Source organism: Accipiter gentilis, chromosome 18 (assembly GCF_929443795.1).
Source record: "Accipiter gentilis chromosome 18, bAccGen1.1, whole genome shotgun sequence".
Classification (NCBI taxonomy): domain Eukaryota; kingdom Metazoa; phylum Chordata; class Aves; order Accipitriformes; family Accipitridae; genus Astur; species Astur gentilis.
In genome coordinates, this window is record NC_064897.1 from 25,133,554 (window position 1) to 25,148,816 (window position 15,263).

General features: G+C 43.7%; 1 protein-coding gene across 3 annotated transcripts in view; it reads right to left on the bottom strand.

Annotated features, from left to right (window-relative positions):
• Nucleotides 1–15,263, bottom strand: part of SYN3 (synapsin III) — a 264,723-nt gene that overhangs the window by 197,355 nt on the left and 52,105 nt on the right. For 2 of the 3 annotated variants that reach the window (XM_049822562.1, XM_049822561.1), the window contains one exon: nt 1,786–1,860. The gene's annotated coding sequence lies outside the window, so the exon portion shown is untranslated. Of the gene's footprint in view, nt 1–1,785; nt 1,861–5,326; nt 5,423–15,263 lie in introns of those variants that run through there. The other variant, XM_049822560.1, reaches the window with a different exon arrangement.

The following is a 15,263-nucleotide window of genomic DNA, read 5'->3' on the forward strand; positions in this document are numbered from 1 at the left end:
TGAATGTTCTGCTGCTATTGGGTTTGTTTTTTTAATAGTCATATGTAAATATGCTTGTGTTTGCTTACGAAGTTAATTTAGTGCTAGTGAAAGTCTACCAGCACTTCCAGATTGAATATATTTTGCATTGGCTACATAAGAGGTATGGCGTAAGCACTTCTGGCTGTTTTTTTCCACCAGGCTTGGAAGTCCTGAGTCCCAGTGGAGTGGGACTTTCTCCATTCACTTGGATGGGAATAAGGCATCAGTTAACCTCTTATACTGCTCCAAATAATGTGAATAGTTTTAGCTATCACTTTTACCAAGAAGTAGCTTATTAGTATCCTTTCTTAAACAGTGTTGTAGTATTAAAGGGCTAGAACCAGCAAGTTAAATATTTCCTTCTGTGTTTGTGCCATTGTCAACTAAATGTAAAATCAAATTGTAAATTAAAATGTAGGGCTTGAGGTAACACACTTTTACACTCGAGGGAGTAGAACAGCCATTTCCAACCGTGAAGACCTGGCTGAAGACACTGGTTGCCATCTTTTAAAAGGAGTTGGTACGTGTGTGTTTGCTCCTGTCTATAAGAAGAAATAAGGAAGCCAATGCTTCTCCATGCTTCCCAGTTGAATTATACAGGGAAGAAATGCTGGCTCTGGTTCATGCTGAGAACAGGAAATAAATTAGCCAAACCCCGCAACGTTTGGCAAAAATGAAATTTCATTCTTAAAAAAAAAGCACACTCCTCTATTTTGTACAGCTCTTCACCCATCTCTCCAGTCCTTCCATTTTCCTCCCTTTAATATGAATTCTCTTCCATTTTCCTCCCTTTAATATGAATTCTGACTTCTTTTCCCAACCCATAGGAAGATAATGCTGCTAGCGTTCTTCAGGCCAGAGTATTGTACAACACAGCAGCTATCTTGTTCATATCCCAGTCTGACAGTTTACAGCAAAATTTGATGTGCCTTTAAAAACAACTGCAGTTACTCTCTCAAAAGTGATGTGAAGGCAATACTCCCAGTTCCAGGAAGCCTGGAAAAGGGGTCTTTGCTACTCCATCCAGTCTGCTGTGTTTCCTCCCCATGACAGCCCACCACAGGTCACCCGAGGAAGCAGATGAACTTTTCTTCCCCCTCATGTCGCTCTAGAGGCAATACAGAATTCAGCCCTTTGCAACGGAGCACTGCCACCAGGACAAAAGATCATTTCCACCCCAAAGGTCACATCACAGACCCTTTCTCCTACTTTTCCAAGGCCATCTCATTATTTTTTTCCTCTTTATGAGCAGGGTCTAAATTACAAGCACATGCCCTTGGCCACCTTTCCTGTGGCCAGGGTAGCCTGCTAATGGCAGCAAAGTCATAGCATACCCTTGCTTTAGCATTTGATCTGCCCAGACAGAGTAGGATTATTTCTCATTAAACAGACAATAGATGAGTGTCTGGAACCTGACAGCCATCAATACAGACATCGTTAGTTCTACATAATCACTTCATTTTCCTTGATAACTGTATTATGAATATATACGAGTCTACAGTACTGAACTGGTAACAGATCTGCTACAATTGCTAATTAGATCTCTGCTGTTTGTCAGCATTCGAGAAAAATACCTTGACATTTCCTAATCTCTAGATGAGGTAGGAGAATACCACAAAAAACCATGAAGGATGGGAAGAAGTGAAAAATTATCCAGAATGGAGAGAGAGCATGGCTTCCCCACTGCTTAAACAGAAAGGAAACCATTTTATCCCACAAATAACAGGCATATCTGGAAATTGGAAGGTTTTCATTTGGTCTTACCGAGTCTGTTTGAAAACTTACGATCCAGGGCTTTGTACACCTCTGGGGATGTAAGCCAGCCGAAAACACGGAGGCCTGAGGGGAGAAGAGAAACACTGGAGTGAGCGAGGGGGAGGGATACAGGAGGCAGAGCAGTGACGTTGTTTGAAAGAAAATGCTCTTACAACAGCTCTCAAAATGCCCTGGGTGTTTTGTTTGACATTTCGAGTTGGCAGTTTCACTTACCAATAGATTATCAGATCAAGCCACTGCACCTTTATCAGCTATTAATTGTATTTGGGCCAAGGCACCTCTTTGTTATGCCCATCTGGGAATTCTGGGTTTATTTGCTTAGCTATTAAAGTGGCAGAAAAGGGATTTTTAGCCTAAAAACTTCAAAAAAAGAATAAGAGAGCCTAGAGTATTTACTGCAAAACCTGACATTCTGGAGAATTTCCAGACTGACTAAAAAATGATCCTACACCCCTACAGACAGAGCAGCATCCTCTGAGGGGAGAATGCCACAATACAATACACCAGTCACTGTGTAATAAGAACCAAACTCACTTTTTTTCTTTTTAAAGAAGATTAATAGTTGTGGGGTTATTTTTGTGGGGTTTGGGGGTGGGTGGGTGGTGTTGGTTTTTTTCCTGGAAAGTGCAATGTAAGTGACATAAATACAAGGAATTTTTGGAAGGTGGGATGTAAGATTTGTAAGATGGAAAAAGCCTGAATTAAGTGTTAAAATAAAAGCAACAAGCCTTTTTACAAAGGAGTTGTATAAGTTAAGGGCATTATGTTTCAGTCCTCTAGGGTAGACTTTGAAATACTACAAATCTCATAAAAGCAACTCACACATCACATGCCAAAAAAAAAAGCAGAAGAGTGGAGAGCCAGAGAAAAATGGGAAAAATGGTACCCGTTCTGGGGGAGGAAGGATGATGTGGAGGACACAGTGGATAGTTTGTTGCAATTAGCGTTGACATCAATAAGGAGCACAAGTTTTGCATCCCATCACGCCCCTCGTTACTAGAGTACGTACCCTCCTAACCTCCACCCAGAAAAATGATATCATTGCATGAATTAATCATCTGGGCAATTAATGGCAAAAGCGACCTCAGGTTTCCAGCACAGTCTCTGGCACCAGCGAGTTGGCGATGACGTAAGCTTCCCTGGAAATATGCTGGCATTTTGCCCGTTCCTGAGCCTCGCTCTTGACTCCGAGGGCAGAAGCAAACAATGTGGTCACCCAACCAGCGATAAACGCTGCGAGCGAACGCCAGGCTACCGCCGCTGCAGCGTCAGAGGGACGCTCCTCCTGCCAAAGCCCCCGTGGGCCTCTCCCAAGGAGGATGCATATCCCAAAACGGGCAAGTGCGAACGGCTTCCTCGGACGTGCGAGGAGATGGAGTCTCCAGGTGTGCCGAGGATCTGTCCCCTTTTTAGGAAGGAGAGCCTCCTGCTCTGCACCTGGAAGCTGTGCAGCCTTGTGCAGCGTGTGAATAATCAAGTTATTTAATTATTCCTCTATTGCTGGGGCAGAGGTAAGGGGAGAGAAATTTATTATACTGCAGAGTTTATTTTCATATGGTCAGGCTTGTTTTGCTTCATTTCTTAGCTCGCTCTGTTGCTGCGAGTGCTTTGAAAGTTGGAGTCAAACTCAGCTGTGACTGTGTTTTTTCTAACTTAGAGGAGCTGAAGGGCAGGAAACGCACGAGAAATCAAGAGACAAAACCCCACCAGCTTACAGTATATGCCTTGTCTCAGACCTGTTTTTCAGTCAGCTATTCCAGGTGAGGAGAGCATGGCTCAATCCTACGGGAATCTGCAGCACATTCCCTTGGGGTTTTCTGTCACCAAATACAATTATCCTCTGTAAGGTGGAGCCTTTTTGTACCTGTGCCAGGTGAGCGCCCCTTTGGCACATGCACAAGCTGTGGGACAGAGGGGGATGGACTCAGCCCACCAACCCCTGGCAGCACATCCCAAAGACTTCAGGAGAGCATGTGGGAGGAGGGTAGACATGAGCACTGAGGTGCTCTCTGATGGGAATATCAGTCATATTTGTATTTTCCCATGTTCCAGCCACATGAGAAAGCCACAGAAATGAAATGAATTTGGGTAGGGGAAAGTTGACCCCTAACGTAAGAAATTTGGTGTCAGGGAAGAAGAACTTATTTGGGCAAACAGGTTTGGTTAATCCAAGACAAGCCATTTTGTTGCTTCTCACGTGGGGCTTTCTGCCTTACTGCTCTTTTCAGAGGGAACCTCTGGCTATTGCTTTCTGAGCAAGCAGAAGCAGCATACCTCCCTCAGCACTCATCATAAGAGTTACTTTCTGCCTGAGATGAGATATCCACAGGTGAGCAACATTTTGTCTCAACAACACTCTCCTCTGGATCCTGGCTTAAAGAGAATGAGGTGGTGAAAACACATGAGAAGCAGCTAAACCTGTTAATGCCTTACAGCAAGCTGCGATCCCCATTCCAGTTTGCGACTGGGCTAAGGCTACCCAGCTCGGGACAGCCTTGTCTTAAAGGCTTGCAAAGATGTAAGCTGCAGAAGTGCGATTACAGCATCGTCGCTGCAAACAACGTTCCCTGTCTACATGGCTTAATGCCACTTGTCACATTTGTAATCCAGCTTCCCCCACCTGCGCTGTCTGTTCAACAGTCACTTGTTATGAGAGCAAAGGCAGTGAAACAAAAGGAAGGGCAGAGGCTAATTTACTTGATTTGCTCCTGCTCTTCCAGATAACGTTAATTTGTGGGCTCTAACCTGATCCTTAGAGATGCTCACCCTTTCTTTACATCATTAAAAGGGAGATAGCAAATCTGTGAAAGCAACTCAATAGGTTATCACTTTAGCAGCAGGCAAACAGGACAGTTTGATCATCGGTTCTTGTAACCAGTCAGATAACCTGTCCTGATTCCCCCCTTTGCTTTCCAGGTGTAGCTGGCTCAGCAGATAGGATTAATCCACTTTCCTACTCACTTGCACTCTCCATGTTAGAGAATCTGATTACACAGATTGCTTGCAATTTATCTCCACCTGCCATGACTAATACTCCAGTCTGACCTCCTCTTTCCCGTTTCTCACATCTCACTGCAGATCCGGTACATACACAGACAGATGCATGCACACTTGCTCTTTTTTGTTTGCAAACAGCTCACTGAGACCCTCAGCACTTCCATTTTCAATCAAACCAGAAAGCACTACTGTTCTCCCAACACTGCCCATGAGGTAATTTCTCCCTTTTGACTCCTCTCATTACATCTATAACGCACAGGCTTCATGCGTTGCTGCTCTACCCACATAAAACACAGGCATCTCCGAACAGACACGCACAATGAATATGCAACGTTATAAACCCCTGCAGCACATATAAAGACAAAGGCACACGCTACATGCACTGAACAAGTGCCACCACACGTATTCCTGTTCCCTCCAAACCCTGCAGGAAAACATTGCCTGCAGAGTGCTTTCCTATAAACAAAAACACCCTCGCAGCACAGGGTCTGTACACGATTCGGGCAAATCCCGTTCCCACTTGCTTCCTTACCTTTCCTTAGTCTGCTAATCCGGGGGCCCTGGACCGATTCGCTTTCCCTCCTGCACACAAACTGCCAGTCCCTCCTGCTTCACATTCACAGCACACTAGCAGGATTCACCGTCATCCTATTCTGCTGGATCCTTATCGCCCTATTGGCCAAAGCCAGACAGTAAATTCAATTAGGCTCCTCCTTATAACTATATTATCACAGGAACAGGATGAATAATTTAGTAAAACAACAACGGTGTGCAGGCTCCGGTGTCACAGACTTCACCCCCACTGGCAGGCTTTTATCAGAGGCGGGTACAGAGACCAGAATCTGTCACTCTCCCGAAAAGGAGACCTTAGATTACCCACTTGTATTTCCCATTCCATCCCTCTTGTCCTCCTCCCCCTAAAGCCACGGCATTCCCTTTTTATTGTTGTACGTCCATCCCCAGCCCACAACAGAGTATTTCCCTGGTGAATGGTCATTACCATCTCAGTGGATGCAGAGATTTCGGTCCAGGCAAAGCGATGCCGCAGCACATCAAACACTTTGCCTCTTTCCTGAATGCGAGACATGAGAAAAGAATAATACCATTCTGCAGATAGGAGTGACAAGACAAGCAGATCACAAGGAAAGGGGAGAATCTGCCTTGTATCATGGTATCTTCTGTTCAGCAACTGTGCTGTCATCCCATCAGTTCAGACACCCAAGGGATGCAAGTACATGGTTCCTGAAAGAGAAAGGCTCATATACACACTGCTTGGGGACTCTGATTTCACATGCCTGCTGTGGGAGTTTGAGAATCCCATCAAAAAAACCACACCAAAGTGGCAGTTTTCCCCCAGACCAAATGACTAAGCTGTTCCATTTTGCTTTTTTGTATTTTTTTTTTTTTCCTGACCAGAAATTTGTAGTGACAACTAACTACACTTTTATTTCCCAAGAAGCAGTTGTCTCGAACTGCTCTTTTTCCTCAGGTGATGCTTTGTTTGAAGAGTTAGAGAGCACTGCAGCTTCCCTTAACAGGGTCACCGCTATCTAAGTCGAGCCTCAGACCACCTCATTTGCCTGAAGAGTTTTTTGTTATGGGACCAATTCTGGAAGTGGAGGAGCTCAGTGGGACAACCCCCCCCAGATCAGACCAAGCAGCCAGCAGGGCTTTTTAATGACCATTCACAGCAATATTGAAAGCTATTGCTAATACACATTCACCTGCCCAGTATTCACAAACAGCCATATCATTCCACCGTAACTGAAAAATAAATAGGCAAGCTGAAGAAGCCATTCTTCTTCCCTTTTAGGAGCTTGAGTCCGTGTCCAAGAACACCCTTTGCACTCTGCTTCCCCTATGCTAATATTTACTCAGCAGAGTCTATATACCTACTACCATAATAATGCGAGGTTCAAATTTGTACTAGAGCCCAAACTCCGTCAAGCAACTCTAAACCAGCTCTCGGTTTGGCTCATCTCCCAGGACAGCCTGGCTGGGGAGCCCTTAGCTCTGTCTCTAGAAGCAGCAGGGACATGAGGTTGAAGTCAAGCTTAAGTACCAGCACAGCTACAAAGGCAGACTGGCAGTGACAGACCAGAAATTTTCCTAAAGGCAATGTCTTTCTTCAGGAACTACCTTCATGGCGAAGGACAGGCATGAAGCTGGGACAAGGCATGGCTATTGCCATCTTCTAAATTGCTGGGCTGTCTACCTCTGCCACAGCCCCAGTGCAGGATGGAGTCATGCTGCCTTCCCCAGGAGAACAGGGCACAGGAATGGTGGATGCTTTTGCCTTTCCCACCAAGTTCAAGGTGATCTAAGGAGAGAAAAAGGCAAGAGTCTCAACCAAGGTTTTGTTACAAATATCTCTGCCACAAAAAGGGACAAAACTGCCCTCCTGCTCCTGAAGATGCTTCACTTTTGAAGAACGGGAGCCGCTCTTTGCCTCCCCTGCTTTCCCTTGCAGCCATCCAAACTTTTAAGAGCTTTTGTGTTAAAGGAAACCTTGAATTATGCACTTGGTGATAGCTTCAGAGCAATTAAATTAAGCCACGTGGCAAGTTGCCCAATGTCACTACCAAAACTCAGGATGTTTTAACATCATTTATTGAAGAGTTTTTACATGATGCTTACTTAAATCACAAAGAGAGCAAATTAGGCTGTTGCCACGACAACTGGCGAATCTGCTCAAAATTCGGGAGATGCTGGGGAGGGGGGAGAGCTCTTCAATGAAGACATCCAAATCTTGAATATGGCCCTTAGTTATCAAATCCCTTTCAAGTTAATTCCTAGCATCAAAGGCTCCCTGACAAAGGGCTTAATAAACGGGAGCAAAGCTTTGGCTAAAGAGGCCGCAAACCAACTCTCCCAGCACTAATGTGAATTTACTTCTGGTGAGAGGTGCTCAGCTGAGAGGTCCACAGAGCAATCACAGAAGTGGCCGCAGAAGCTCATAAGCACACATCAGGCAGGGTGGGAGAAGTGGCAGGAGGCTTCGTTGCAGACAAACACCGAATAGAAAGGCAGATCATGATCCGTGGCACAGTAAAGGTGAACGACAACTTTCAGAGAGTAGGTGGGGAGTGAGAAAAGGAAGCAGGGTCCCAGCCGCTGCTGGTGGAAACCCTCCGGGTGTTGGAATAAGATGAGCAAAGTCTTCTGCCAACCTCAAAGAAATGAATTAAAGCAAATAAGAGAACAAAATGGCAAGGCAAAAAGCAGGATCAATGGTGTCAGAAGCAGCTGACAGGCTGAGCGAATGGAAGGCAGGCTAGAGTTCTTTTGCAGGAATTAAATCCTTGATTAGCTTGTTGAATATTTTCCAAAGGTGGTTCTCTATAGTTTTTGGGGGTTTTTTTTTGCAGCTGAACACTTCTCCTGTTGCATGCCTTCTAAGAAAATCACTATTTTAGTAGATATTTTTTTTTCAGTGAAGTCTTTTGGTTCTCAATTACAATAGCTGAGGTATTTTTGCATGAAAAAAACAATGTTCCTTTGGAAAAATTTCAGAAAGCTTTGTAGTTTACATGGAAGATGTCTCCTTCCTCATAACTATTTTTGATCAGGCACTTTATTGCCATTGGAAGCTTTGGTGTCCTCCTTTGAAATGATGCCTCACTGTGCATAAGCCTCTTTTGGAGGGTAGGAACAATAAGTGGGAACATATTCAAAATTAGAGAAAATTGAACACCCAGGCAAATGGAGTAACCTGTGAAAGTTTCTGCCCCTCTCTCTTCATCCCCAGATGAAAGGAACTGTGTTTAGTGATGAAAATGAGAAGCAATTGAGAAATTTAGGGAAAGATAATTGATTGTATTGTTGTATTATACTCCAAGTAGGATACTTGCCAAGGCAAAAGCATACATACTACAGGGATTCAAAAGTTCAAGAAATTATGAAAAACCCACTAATAACAAGTATGCATTTGCAAGATGTAAGTACCCTGTTATCTGATGTCCTGGTCACCCTTTGAGTCCCAAGACTGATTGTCAGTTTGCCTTACTTGGGATATTGTGGCAATATTTCAACACCTTGAGTCGGAGGTGTTGATCTTCTGATGGGGTCTTCTTCCTTGTGCCTGGGTAGCCCTTTCATAGCTTGCTAATAAGGTCCAACCTCTGACTGGTTGGAACTGAACATAAACCAAGTCTTTAATTGGTTATCTACTTGCAAATGAGACTGGCTATTTATTTTCGTGCCCCTCTCCCTGCCCTCCCCAGCTAGTGTGCCAAAGCCTTGCCCAAAGCATTTGTTAGCTAATGACATTGCAGCAGCAGGAGTAGGTTGGGATACACACAAGCCACATAAGCTTGTTTTGGACCCACAATATGTGGCAGAGATGAGAGGTTGAAGTGAGCATTTTTTCATGCTGAATATATTGCAACACCCTCTTTAACAGCTGTCAGTTTGGCAAACACGCTCTTGGGATGGCGTAACAGCAGCAGAGGCATTCAAGTGGAAGGCTCCCCAGGAATAAATATGAAGAATAGAGGAGAGGGTGAGAGAGAGAAGGAGGAAAGGGCAATGCATAGCAGAACAGGAATGGGCTCCTTAGAAGTGTCTGGGGTGATATTTTCTGAACTGAGATGCCTTTAGGACAAGGTGCATTTTACCTAGTCAGACGGAGGCGTTATCCTGGGGCTTCAATGCTACTGCTATGTGTATGGTGGTCTCTAGAAGAAGCACATTACCATCCCACTGAAAACATGTTTCAGTGTCCCAAACATGCTCCTAAGTAAAAGAATTTTTCATTCTTCAGCAATAGTAACTTGTTATTTTTATAAATTTTTCAAGGCCTTCTAGGTATCATGTCTTAATCTAGGAAAAAAGCCAACCTTTTTTTCTACTGGCATTCTTTACTTCAGTAACATTTTTCTATAATTAGTTTATTGGTAGCAGTGACTTCTTGCAGTCTCAAACACCATAGTAATATGAGGTCTTAAAAAGCCATATTTTATCCCACTATGCTATTCTACCAGAAGAAGACACAATCATATTCTTCCATGAGGCTCTCTGAGTGAGAATCTATTTAATAGCAATGAACTTTAAAAATACAAGTACACCACTTCTTCACCAGGTCACCTGCCATATTTTGAAAAACACTGTTCCTAGGCTGTGGAAGTTTCCAAGGTGAAAAGAATATTCCTGTTTACTGATGGAACAGGTTTCCCCCTCCCAAAAGTTAGAAGAGAGAGACATGCCCTAATTCCATGTCAGCACAGGCATTATCCCGAAGATTATGGCACTCATTTAGGATGCAAGAAACAGAGGGCCCAAACCTGAACAAAGCAAACTGGAGACTCACTTATGGGTCCTCCCCAGGGGGGAATAAATGCACCAGGAGTTTATCAGCTATCCAGAAGCAAAATTATCATTGCACCTCCTGCATAAATTATTCTACTGTATAGACTCCTGTAACATTGGGCCAAAGACTGCATGGATGACCAATGGCCAAGACACTCATCAGAAAATGAGATTCATGTCAGTAGCTTGTAACTCACAGAGAACAGCTTCGACTTTTCTCGCACATCCCTGTTGCCTCCAAGGTTATTTTCATCTAAACTACACTGGACACATTTAACTGGAGATGGAAACATCTGCTTTTTTGTATCTTTGCTTTCTTGAATTACAAAAACCTAGTTCATCTTCCAGAGTTTTTAGCCTTTTTGGCAACTGGGGAGAACATCTGGTACAAAATCTGAGGCTAAACAACATTTTCAGAAGGGACAGCTGAGCTGAACTCTTCTTTGGCTTCCTGGAAGCCAAGCGGTCCTGCTCAATCACACAGCGTAGCTAGGACAGCACAGGTAAGCTCTGTGTGCCGACCAAATCTTGTTTCTTACCTCATTTATTCCCACTCAAGATGAAAAGTTCTGGCAACGCCAAAGGATTCATATTAGGGTGAACCTCATGTAAAATTAAAGCAGAATATTTATTCTCACCTTCAGCAGACAATCATCTACGGGGCCAGTGCAGATGACTGTTGCAATGGAGTAGCTCAAGAGAACCAAGAGCTGATTTGGCCAATCCCTTTGCTATAGATAATCTGCTTCTCCAGGTGTTTCCATGCTCTCTCATCCTCCTCCTCCTCCCTTCCCTGGTTACCAGGCAACTACAAAAAGGACCAGAGCTGGTGCTGGAGGAAACCACCCCACAGGGCACTGCGTGGGTTCGGGTTTTCTTTCCTAGAAGGTACCCAAGGGAAAAATCAGCTTCGGAGGCAATGTCTCACTGTGAAACATTGCTTTGCGTTAACAGTGGTTGTGGGGCAAGTGATGTATACCCATAAAAACCAAAATAAATGCCTTCACAGATTCCAGGCTTGCTTCTGAGCTTTTTCTGGGGCTCAGCTGTTCTCCATCAATTCTGCAGATCAATAATTTAAGGAACTCAAGTATAGAAGTCACCAGCCTGTGCAGCAGGAGATTTCACAATACCAGATACCCCATATACGCGTTGCAATGTCTCTGGGGATCACTGCTGTAGCTGGCCATAGCCACATGTTTACAGCACTGATTTAACAGCGTGTCCCAAAGGGCAAATACAAAAGAAAACTTTTTTGACCAGAAATCTGTTTGCTTATAAAAGCTCAGGCATTTTTGGATCAGGAGCAAGTGAGATCAGCCACTAGAAAGCGAAATGGAAAGCCCTGTACTCGACTCCATGAAGTCCCTTGGCCAGCTTGGTGTGGGAGAGGCTGTCTCATTCTCCTGGGTCCATCCAGCTTGTTTCCCTTAGGGTTTACAACTGAAGGATAAGCCACAAGTACATGAATGAAAAAAATTGGGATCTGATGTTTGGAGCTGCAAAAAACAATATCTACACCCCAAAATGACATCATTAGTATTTCAAAACACAATTTAGTTTAAAAAATGGTGGCACCAACTAAACACAGGTACAAAGTCAGGTAAAAAATATCTGGAATATTAGACACACACCCGTGACTTCCAAAATAATCTTAATTTGCAAAGTCTTATCCTGTGTAGGACTGAATCTAACAAGGAAGAAAAAAGAAGAAAAGAAACTTTCTATTTCGGCAACTTTAATATTACTTTTTGTTTCCTGTAATCATACTGAATTCTCTATGCCTTTCAGTATTTCAGGCATATTTTTGAGAGCGATTACTGCACAACAAAATCTGTTTTTTTTTACCCCCACCTCCATATGTCATGCCAGAAAGGCCATCTTTTCTAAGCAAAGTTTTCCATTTTTATTATCTAGTGTTCTGCGTAAAATGATAAAGGCTGTAGCCTGAAGCCATTCAACCTAATAGCATTCACTACAGACTCTGAAGTCATAGTTTAGGACTGTATCCTCTTTACCACATGTCCCAAATATCTTGGGAATTTTCACAGTTTCCCTAAAAACTCTCCCTCCCTCCCTGTCCTGCTGAGTAACACCATGCTATTTCTGTATAGTCAACAGACAATTAATTACTACTGATCTAAATGACCCAGTCATATAACCAGGTCCACATGCTGCTCTCAGTTGAAAGGACAAATACTTCTGCCTCCCCTCCACACACCTCAGCCAAGGTTGAGTTTTACTAGCAATGAGATAATTTCGTGACTGCAAAGGTTCTACTCTAGGTCCTACTGTTCTTGTTTGAACTTTTCTTAAACGATTGCATCCAGCCTTCAAGTTTACAGCTTACATCAACCATAACAAGTAGGTTTCTCCTTCAGTTCTCTAGCAGTACAATACAGGTAGTTAATTTTTGTGCCTCTTTTTTTTTCCTGGCACGCCCAAGGTTCCCTTATCCCCTAAGGTCACATTTTGGCTTGCTGCCTTTTCTGCTGAGTTTTGAAGTCCAAAGCAGTACTCTATTACAAAATCTCAGTAGTACCTTTGCAGTTCTTGGAGTAGAAAATTGAAGTTTAGAGTGATTAAGGAAACTAGGATTTAGGAATAAATTTTTGCTGAGTTGTCCCTTTCCTCCTTTTAAACACTGCTTAAATTTAGCACCTACGGGTAGAAAACAAAACAGATGTTCTGATCAAGAGCTCATTTCAGCTTTTTTAATGTCAAGGTGCCCCTGCTATTATGGGAAAGGTATGGATGAGATTATGAATTCTGGCAACTAAACCTTGCTATTTTTTAAAGTGGTCTATCCTTTTACTGGCTTTAGAGGGAAGAGTCCTTAGAATAAGGAAATAAAGTATGAAAGGATTTCCTTGAAAGAAATAGATAGGCAGGATGGACATATTTTTCTGCACGATGCAAAGACCTCAACTACATCCACTTGTGCAGCAGCATCAGCCACGGCAGCCCAGCTGGGCTCTGGACAGAGGCATATTTGACATTATCACAAACCCCAGGACATCGCAAAGGGCACGGTGAGGCAAGAGCAACGAGGGGCAGGGGGCAGAACAAGAAGGTAGGGAGGGAAATTGTGCAGGGAGGGGGGCAGGTGAGATGGGAGGACTCTGGTGTAGCCGTGCAGGGTCCTCTCATTTGAGGCGATTGAAGCCTTGCTCTGTATGGAAGAAAGGTGAGAGAATAAATTCTTTCACAAGTGCACACATCCTAGGGGAGCATTTCAAATAGCAGTCTGCAGTGGGCAAGGAACCACTGTATTTAAATACAGCTCACTTTCCAGGGGTACAGGAATCAAGTGAGAAGCTACTTATAAGGCTGTAAAATGAAACCACATAAAACGTTAACAGAAAAGTCATGGTTTAATTTAGAACTACTCACTGACTGATAAGAGAGCCAAAATACGAACATGTTCCCTAATGTTGAAGGCTAAATGCCTTTCTCGGAGCACGTTAAAAGAGAAGGAGACAGTGGCAGCAGGCTCGAATGAATTTGAGAGAAAGCTGGGCGTATGGTACAGCACCAGACAGAACTGCAAGGACCAAACGGCAGAGCAGGACAGCATAGGTATTGACCACTATTCCTGCTCAGTACCTTTGGTATCTCCTCTGGGCTCTCACAAATAATGTGACTTCAGGGTAATTTTGGAAATAGCCTGTTCTTCGAGGACAATTTTCTGGGATTGAATAAGTCAGTCACCCCTAACGTTTCTTAGGGTTACGTCTATGCAGCACCCAGCACCATGTGAGGGTGCCTACAGAAGCTGAGGTCTGTACCCCATCCCAGCTGCGTTTCCGTACGAGGGGCAGGGTCAGCCCACCCGGGTAGAGGAGCACACCAGTGCAGCTCAGGTCTTGCTGGTCCCAGTGCTACGGCTGTAGCCCCAGCTCTGGTGCCCGCAGCACAGTGCCCTGTGCTGTGCAACTACAATTCCACATTTACAGCCTTAGTAGTAAAAAAGGGTGCTATGTATTATGTCTATAAAGCACGTAAGTGGTGGGCAACGATACCCCAACAATTTTCACTGGTTTTCTCCAGTACTGCCCCACAAATACACTTAGCAAAACCACATGGTGATGCTGTCTCCTGAACAGGAGAATGCTTTCATATCTACAGCTCAGGCAGACTTTGCACAGGTCCGTACCATGGAGTCTTCCCTATTTCTTAATTGTTTTGACTTCTGCTGTTCCCTAAATGACCTCCCATCTGAATGACACAATGACAAAATGACAGATGTCTTTCCCATTTTCAGGGGTTTTAATATTTTATCTTTGGTATATTTCTCTCTCTCCAGTTCCTTATGTTTTTTGATTGAGTGTATCTGGACAGATTTAAGATTTCTATACCTTTCATACCCAGGACTCTTTCCCAGATGCCCTGAGACATCTCAGCCAAATGCTGTTTTCCACATAAGCTTCTTTTCTCTTCTCTGGTTCAGTAGGTTCTAAGAGACCCCACAGAGAAGGAAAGACAACACCAAGAGCCCCAAATGTTGTAGCAATAGCACCTGCCCTTTCCTTGTGAGCATTGCTGGGCAATCTCTGCCCATTCCATTATTCAACATTGGACTTGGAGCAAAAGATCAAAACCACCTTGCAATAAACCCCTGGTGCAACTACACACTAAGCATTACCAACAAAACACCCAGAGAGGTTTATGTTTTCAGAAAGAGCTGCAACAATTTATTTGTGCTGGGACGACTTCTCTATACATATTTATGGGGTCTGTTTACTCAAATAAAGCAATGTGTGAAATTCAACAGACACAGAACCTCACAGAGAAGTCTTCTGTCTGCTTTAATTAAAGAGAGAAGGAAAACACCCAAGGATTCTTCACTGTAGTGAAAGTTAAAAGGATCAACAGGAACCACTGTGGGTGGATGAAGCGCCTACATTTTAATGACTTCTGACATGTCTAAGTCCTCCAGGCTTTCAAACCATTATGATACAAGGAAGTTCACTGTGGTCACTAGACAGACAAATACAGGTCCCAGGTTATATACTGCCAGTTGTTAAGAAGGGAAAAAACAAAACACCTTCTGCTTCAAGGAATGATAGGCCCCCCACCCCCCCTTATTTTATGAAAGTGCACAATACCCAGGATGCAGAGGATGAGGGCAGAGCAGCCCTTACCCCAAATTAAAGCTCTCT